Source organism: Octopus bimaculoides, chromosome 11, assembly GCF_001194135.2.
Source record: "Octopus bimaculoides isolate UCB-OBI-ISO-001 chromosome 11, ASM119413v2, whole genome shotgun sequence".
Taxonomy (NCBI): Eukaryota; Metazoa; Mollusca; class Cephalopoda; order Octopoda; family Octopodidae; genus Octopus; species Octopus bimaculoides.
Window position 1 is genome coordinate 77,565,457 of NC_068991.1, and position 7,469 is coordinate 77,572,925.

At 35.2% G+C, this 7,469-nt stretch overlaps 1 long non-coding RNA gene across 2 annotated transcripts in view; it reads left to right on the plus strand.

The window, feature by feature from the left end:
- Positions 1-7,469, plus strand: part of LOC106867980 (uncharacterized) — a 637,828-nt gene that overhangs the window by 590,709 nt on the left and 39,650 nt on the right. For both annotated transcript variants that reach the window (XR_008265237.1, XR_008265236.1), the window contains exon 12: positions 4,841-5,015. This is a non-coding gene — a long non-coding RNA (uncharacterized LOC106867980). The remainder of the gene's footprint in view (positions 1-4,840; positions 5,016-7,469) is intronic.

The following is a 7,469-nucleotide window of genomic DNA, read 5'->3' on the forward strand; positions in this document are numbered from 1 at the left end:
ATATATATATATATATATATATATATATATGAGTGCATTAATTGTATTTTATTTCATTATTACATTGTGTTATAGAATATGTCTGTAGATTTATTTTTAAACACTCTGTATTCATCAATGAATGTAAACAGCAAGCCTGGTGTATATAGTTTTTTGTGGATAGGGAAAGCAGGGGCCAGCTGAACATGCTGCATTTCAATCCTTTAATCAGGGCTCACGAGAAGCAGCATCCCAGCAACAACAATCAGCCCAGTTTGCTAACAGGGTTTTCTTTCATTGCTAAACTGTATGGCAGAATATATTGCTAATTTTTCTTTCTTTAACATGTCTATGTATACAATATTCTTGTGGACTGGGAACAGCAGGATATGCTATGTTTCTGCGTGTGTGTATGTGTGTGTGTGTATATCTACGTATGTATGTGTGGGTGTGTGTGTGTATTGAGAGAAAGAGAAGTTAAATAGTAAGACAGATAGATAGATATACACACACACAAAGATTCTATGGTATATATGTATCCAAACTTGAGGCAAAGGTGCTAAACAACAATATAATATTTAAAATGACTTAAACAGATTTCATCTTCATCTTGTCACTAAATGATAGAGAGAAATTGATTTGAGAAACCAGAATTATTCCTTACAAAATATGTATGGCTGGCGCCTTTGTAAATATGAGATGATAATAGTACCACTTCTTTCGTCTGTTTTTACGTTTTGAGTTCAAATTCTGCTGGGGTTGACTTTGCCTTTCATTCTTTCAGGGTTGATAAATTAAGTACCAGTTGCGTATTGGGGTTGATCTAATCGACTGGTTCCCTCTCCAAAAATTTCAGGCCTTTTTCCTAGAGTAGAAAAGGATACTAGTACCACTTCTGTGCATGAAGATATTGGAAAAGTTACTTAGGGTTTGCTACTAGCATTAAACAGCAACTGCTGGCTACTTTGGAATGGCAAAGTAAGGTGATTCGAAAATCAAGGATGAATTGATCCATGCTTGCATTTTCAGAAACCATTTGCAAGAAGAAGTTTAGTGATTCCAACAGAAACCATTTCCCATGAAAGGAAATCATCATCATCATCATCATCATCGTTCGATTTCCATGCTGGTATGGGTTGGACGGTTTGGCTCCGTCCAACCCATGCCAGCATGGAAAGTGGATATTAAACAATGATGATTTCCTTTCATGGAAAATGGTTTCTGTTGGAATCACTAAACTTCTTCTTGCTAAAAACACACATACAACACACTTCCATGTAGTTTCTGCTTACCAGTTTCATTTCGAAGGCATTGGTCTGCCCAAGGCAATAGTAGAAGCTAGCTGCCCTAAATGTCATGCAACGGGTCTGGAACTAAAACTAAGGGTTGAGCAAGAAACTCCTTAATCTGCTTCATCTGCATCAAAATTAGTTGTTTAAAAATTATGAATAATATGAAAACATTGCTAAAAAGGTCAACTCACACTTGATGGTAAATATGAAAAAATAATGTATAGGCAGAGGTGTAGCTGTGTGGTAAGAAGTTTACTTCCCAACCATGTTGCTCTGAGTTCAGTCCCACTGCATGGTGCCTTGGACAAGTGTCTTCTATGATAAACTTCAGGCTGACCAAAACCTTGTGGGTGAATTTGGTAGATGGAAACTGGAAGAAGCCCATTGCATGTGTGTATGTCTTTGTGTCCATATTTATCCCCCACCATTGCTTGGCAGCTGGTGTTGGTGAGTTTATGTCCCTGTAAATTAGGGGTTTCGGCAAAAGAGACTGATAAAATAAGTACCATGCTTTAGAGAAATTGATAGCAGGGTTCATTCATTTGACTAAAATTCTTCAAAGCAGTACCTCAGCATGGCTACAGCCCCTAATAACTGGAGCAAGTGAAAGACACATACACAGAGGCATGGCTGTGTGGTAAGAAGCTTGCTTCCCAACCACATGGTTCCGCGTTCAGTCCCACTGCATGGCACCTTGGGCAAGTGTCTTCTACTATAGCCTTGGGCCAACCAACCAAAGCCTTGTGAGTGGATTTGATAGATGGAACCTGCAAGAAGCCTGTCATATATATGCGTGTGTGTCTGTGTTTGTTCCCTCACCATCACTTGACAACTGATATTAGTGTGTTTATGTCCTCATAACTTAGCAGTTCGGCCAAAGAGACTGATAGAATAAGTACCAAGCTTACAAAGAATAAGTCCTGGGATCGATATGTTTGACTTAAAGGCAGTGCTCCAGCATGGCTGCAGTCAAATGACTGAAACAAATAAAAGAATATATATATATATATATATTCTACACACTGCTCTTTCCATTGACCATCTTCTTCAAATATTCGTCAATGCATCATTTCAGAATCACTTTGGAATATTCTTCCTGTTCAGCTTCCCTCTCTGCAAATTCCTTGTATTCTTCCATTATGCCTTTCTTTCCTTACTGTTTTTCTTTCCTTGTTTCCCTCTCAGATGCCAGCAGTATGTCATTTTGACTCACATTTGTCAATATACCTGTAAAATATATACACATATATATATATAAACAATTTAAGAAGTAAAAATTGATAGTAAAAAATGAAAAGGACCCTTATACTTGTACACATAGACATGCACACGCAAATATGCACGTGCAAGAATTACAAATTAGCATCCAGTTTATTCCAGGGTCGAAAAAAATAATAAAAAGAAATTCAAAGCAGTAAAATAACAATACATGAACAAAAATGTGTAAAACTAGTTATCAGTGTTTGTAAAGAAAGATATCCCATTTCAAAATTGCAGATTATCATGACAGAAAAGTTATCTCACAAATAACATTGAAATAAAAGACAACGCTTAACCAGATTTGATGCTGTTTTAGGATCATAAACATTTCTAAAACCAGACCAAAAACAGAAAAAGAAAGAAAAGCAAAACGAAACAATGAAATAAATTCTCATCACTATTATTATTATTATTATTATTATTATTATTATGATTATTATTATTGTTATTTAGTAGTCTTATTTTTATCACGTGCTTTCACTGCACTACTGAGCGGTGAGATAGCAGAATCGTTAGCATGCCGGGCAAAATGCCTAGTGGTATTTCATCTATCTTTACATCCTGAGTTCAAATTCTACCAAGGTCAACTTTGCCTTTCATCCTTTTGGGGTCGATAAAATAAGTACCAGTTTAGTATTGGGGTTCATGTAATCGACTTAGCCTCTTCCCCAGAATTACTGGCCTTGTGCCAAAATTTGAAATCATCATCATTATTATTATTGAGTGAGAGCATAATGCATGCCATCACAGTGATACTGGGGTACAAATATACGAAGCCCAATATACCCATCATGACTACCCGTCTAATAAGGGTACACCAGGCACATGCATCACTACCACATGTGTGCAACATGGTGATCTTATATCAAGACAAACAGCGCATGACCTTGCAGGTGAGGCCTAGTTAGAATTTTCTTCATGTTGAGTAACCTATTATTATTATTATTATTTTATGTTTGACTTTTGTTTTGCATTTGTACAAGTTGGATCCAAGTCTCACCCAGAGACCTCAAGAGACAACAAGTTAGAAGTTCATGTAGGTGTTATGCCTAGGGTACCATATATTTGGATTTGTACAGTTTTGTTCAAGTGAATGTTTAAGAAACCATAAGAAAATTATGTTTGCTTTAAAATTTGAGATCACATAGACAGTATTTTACGTAGGATATGGGCAGTTCCCATGAGCACTATCTTTTGGACTTCAGCCATTTTGGGGTTTCCTGGTATCTGAGCTGGTATCTATTATTATTATTATTATTATTATTATTATTATTATTATCATTATTATTATTATTATTATGGTGGTGGTGGTAGTGGTGGTGGTGGCGAGCTGGCAGAAACATTAGCATGCCAGGCAAAATGCTTTGTGGCATTTCATTCATCTCTACGTTCTGAGTTCAAATTCCACCAAGGTCGACTTTGCCTGTCATCCTTTCCGGAAATAAGTACCAGTTGTGTACTGGGATTGATGTTATTGACTAGCTGCCTGCCTCCCCAATTTCCAGATTTTATTATTTATTGTCTGACCATGATTTCAAAGTATTACCAGCATCATCTGGCTTTTATACATTCGATTAAGTATCCAGAACAGAAATTCACCCTGTACTTTCAGGTTTCGTATGATCCGAAAATCTATATCTCAATCATCCAGCTTGTAGCTTTGTAGAATCAAAACCACAAGTCAATGTTTGGGATAGATTATTAGCTCTTGTAAGTTCCAGGATGAGGTTCGTTCTGGTTCCAGTTACCAAATTAAATTGTACTTTAGTATTGAGTACTCACTCCTTCTATATGTTACCATAACTGTATGAATGTATGTAAATGCATGTGTGTGAGTGTGTGTGTGTTTATAAGCTCTCATGATCTACGATACACAGAAACACATGTTCACATACATATTCTTGAGACATAAGCAAAGAGATTTGAAACTAATAAGCTAGTAATATAACCCCCCCCTCTCTCTCTCTCTCTCGCTTTATTCTCTCTAATAATACAGATGTACAACTTCTCACCAATCATATCAAACATATGGCATTTATTGATGTACTCATCTATTTCTTTGTCTATTCATTAGCACTTTATATTTTTCATAATATTATTACACTTTTGATACTTTGAATCATGAATTTTTATCATTATTTATCATTATTATTGTTATTGTTATTATTATTGTTATTATTATTATTATTATTATTATTATTATTATTATCATTATCATCATTGTTATTATTGTTATTCTTTTTCTTCTTATGATTATTATTCTGGAAAGCCCGTAATTTATGTATTTTCATCTTCATATATATTTACAGCATTCCAGCTTGTTAAAAACCATTTTAACAACAAACACATAAATCCAAGAGAGCACCACTGGACTTTAATATTCATAAGCTGATGACCAGTCAACACATCTGACTCAACAAGAGACCGTCACTCATTTGCAAAGGCTTAAAGTCTATCCAACAACTTCACACAACTCATTAAATGGTAAGTTATACATCTAAATATATCCTCCCCTCTCGTAATTTCTGTTTAAGAGAAAAACTTATGTGATTAGTCACCTGGTCAAAATTTTAGCTTGCTTCACTATACATCTGCAAACGCACACACACAGAAAACAAAAGATGACCACATATATACTGAGACTGACATATGTATATTTAAATATAATGAATGATAGCAGGGTCCATAGAAACCCAGAAGCTGAAATCTATAAAGGACTAATGATATTTGGATGGGTGTATATATTTTTTTATTATTGGTTTCTGTCATAGGACTACAGTAATATGGGGTGCAGCCCTCCAGTACTTTTTAGTCGATCATTTGTGTATGTATATATATATATATATACAAATATATATATATATAATGTAATGTTCCTTAAATACATGTACTGTGCTCTTCAAATAAATAATATATGTAAAATATACATGTGTGTGTGTGTGTGTAAGAATATATATATATGAGTGTGTGTGTGTATATGTATGTGTAAGTATATATATATACATATACGCATACTTTAGTGTATATATATGTGTGTGTGTGTGTGTGTGTGTGTGTGTGTGTGTGTGTATGTCATCATCATCAACAATATTTTAACTTCCACTTTTCCATGCTTGCCTAATTTGGATGGAATTTGTTGAGGTGGACTTTCTTTCTACAGCTAGATGACCAACCTTCATCCATTCCCAAAATGTTTTCCAATGACCAGACATGTTTTCATGGAAGATTGGAAATGAGGGATGCTGATTGTATAACTGTAATGCATGCTTACAACTACCATGCAACATCAGGACAAGGGGACAGTATCACACACGCACACACATAAGCAGGCAGACAGACAGACAATGAGCACCTCTCAGCTTTGGTCTACCTCAGCCCAAGGCTATAATAAAAGGCACTTGCACAAGGTACTATGCAATGGAACTGAAACCAAAACCATGTGGTTAGCAAGCAAACTTCTTGCCACACATCCACACCCTTATACGCATGTGTGTATGTGTGTGTGTGTTAAATATATAATTTGGATAATAACCTCATAATGTGCACTTAAAAGCTCTTATACTGTTACTGGCTACCACATGTCATTCTACAGCAGGATATTCTTCAAGGCTGGATAAACATGTGGAACTCCTCCACTATTGTATAGGATTAATATAAGAATAATACAACATGAGGATTGAAAATGCCAGGCTTCAATAGCAAACCACAACTTTCGTTTCTGCACTAGACACCAGCTATGAGTTGCTGAGTTTATATCTATATATCATTATATAAAATTATTCTTCAGAATTACTATATAATTAAATATTTTCAGCAACAGCTGTGTGGAAGCTTCCTCAGGTGGAATGCAATCAAGCACAGTGCTTGAGTGCATTCCCATTGAGGAATAATCCAAACACACATCTGCTGCTTATTCATATCGAAGCTGATGTCCAGTGCAGAAACAAATGTGAACAAATGTGATTTGCTGTTAAAGCCCGGCATTTATTTATATAAAAGAGTTATAGGATGAAGGGGGATAAGATCTGGGCTACATATGTTTCGTAACGAGCGGAACCTCAGAAGGGGTAAGTATCCAAGCAAGATGTATATCGTAGGTTCCTCTTCAGGCCAAGGATATCTTAATTAAATGAAAGTTTACATTGCTGCAAGGAGGTACATGGTAACATGTGGAAGATTCAATCAGAACGTGACAACATTAACATGTACCTCCTCGTGACAATGTAAACTTCCATTTAATCAAGATATCTTTGGTCTGAAGAGGAGCCTGTGGAATACACCTTGCTTGGATATTTACCACTTCTGAGGTTCCATTCGCTGTGAAACATATGTAGCCCAGATCTTATCTATTCCATTCCATAACTCTTGTATTCTTATTCGTACACCCAGCAACCGTAGTCGCCTACCGTGAAATATAAAAGAACTTTTTACAGTTTATTGCACTTTGATACAGAAAAATCCACAGCCTTCCGTCTCAATAAACGACTGTTGTCCTTGAAAATTGTTTTTTTATATTTGCTATGGATTGGTTGAAGCTAACTTTCTTCCTACACCTCGATCCCTGGATCTCACATTTATTAATATATATATTAAGTATATGATTTCACCTTATAAAACAAAGATCAACAAATTCAATCATACTCTACATAAATGGAGGAGATTAGATGTTAAAATGGATGACAATTTTTTTTTATTCCAAATTATCATCCATATCAACATCTAATCTCCTCCATTTACGTAAACTGGGATTGAATTTGTTGAACTTTGTTTTATAAGTGAAATCATATACTTTATATATCTATGTAACTTTTCATATCTAATTTACACCAGTCAATTCAAAGTACAGTATGAAGAAGCAACATTAGAAATCCTTTGAAAACTACTCCAATTAGAGGACGAATTCACATTCAACTTTTAAAAAGCATAAATATATATATA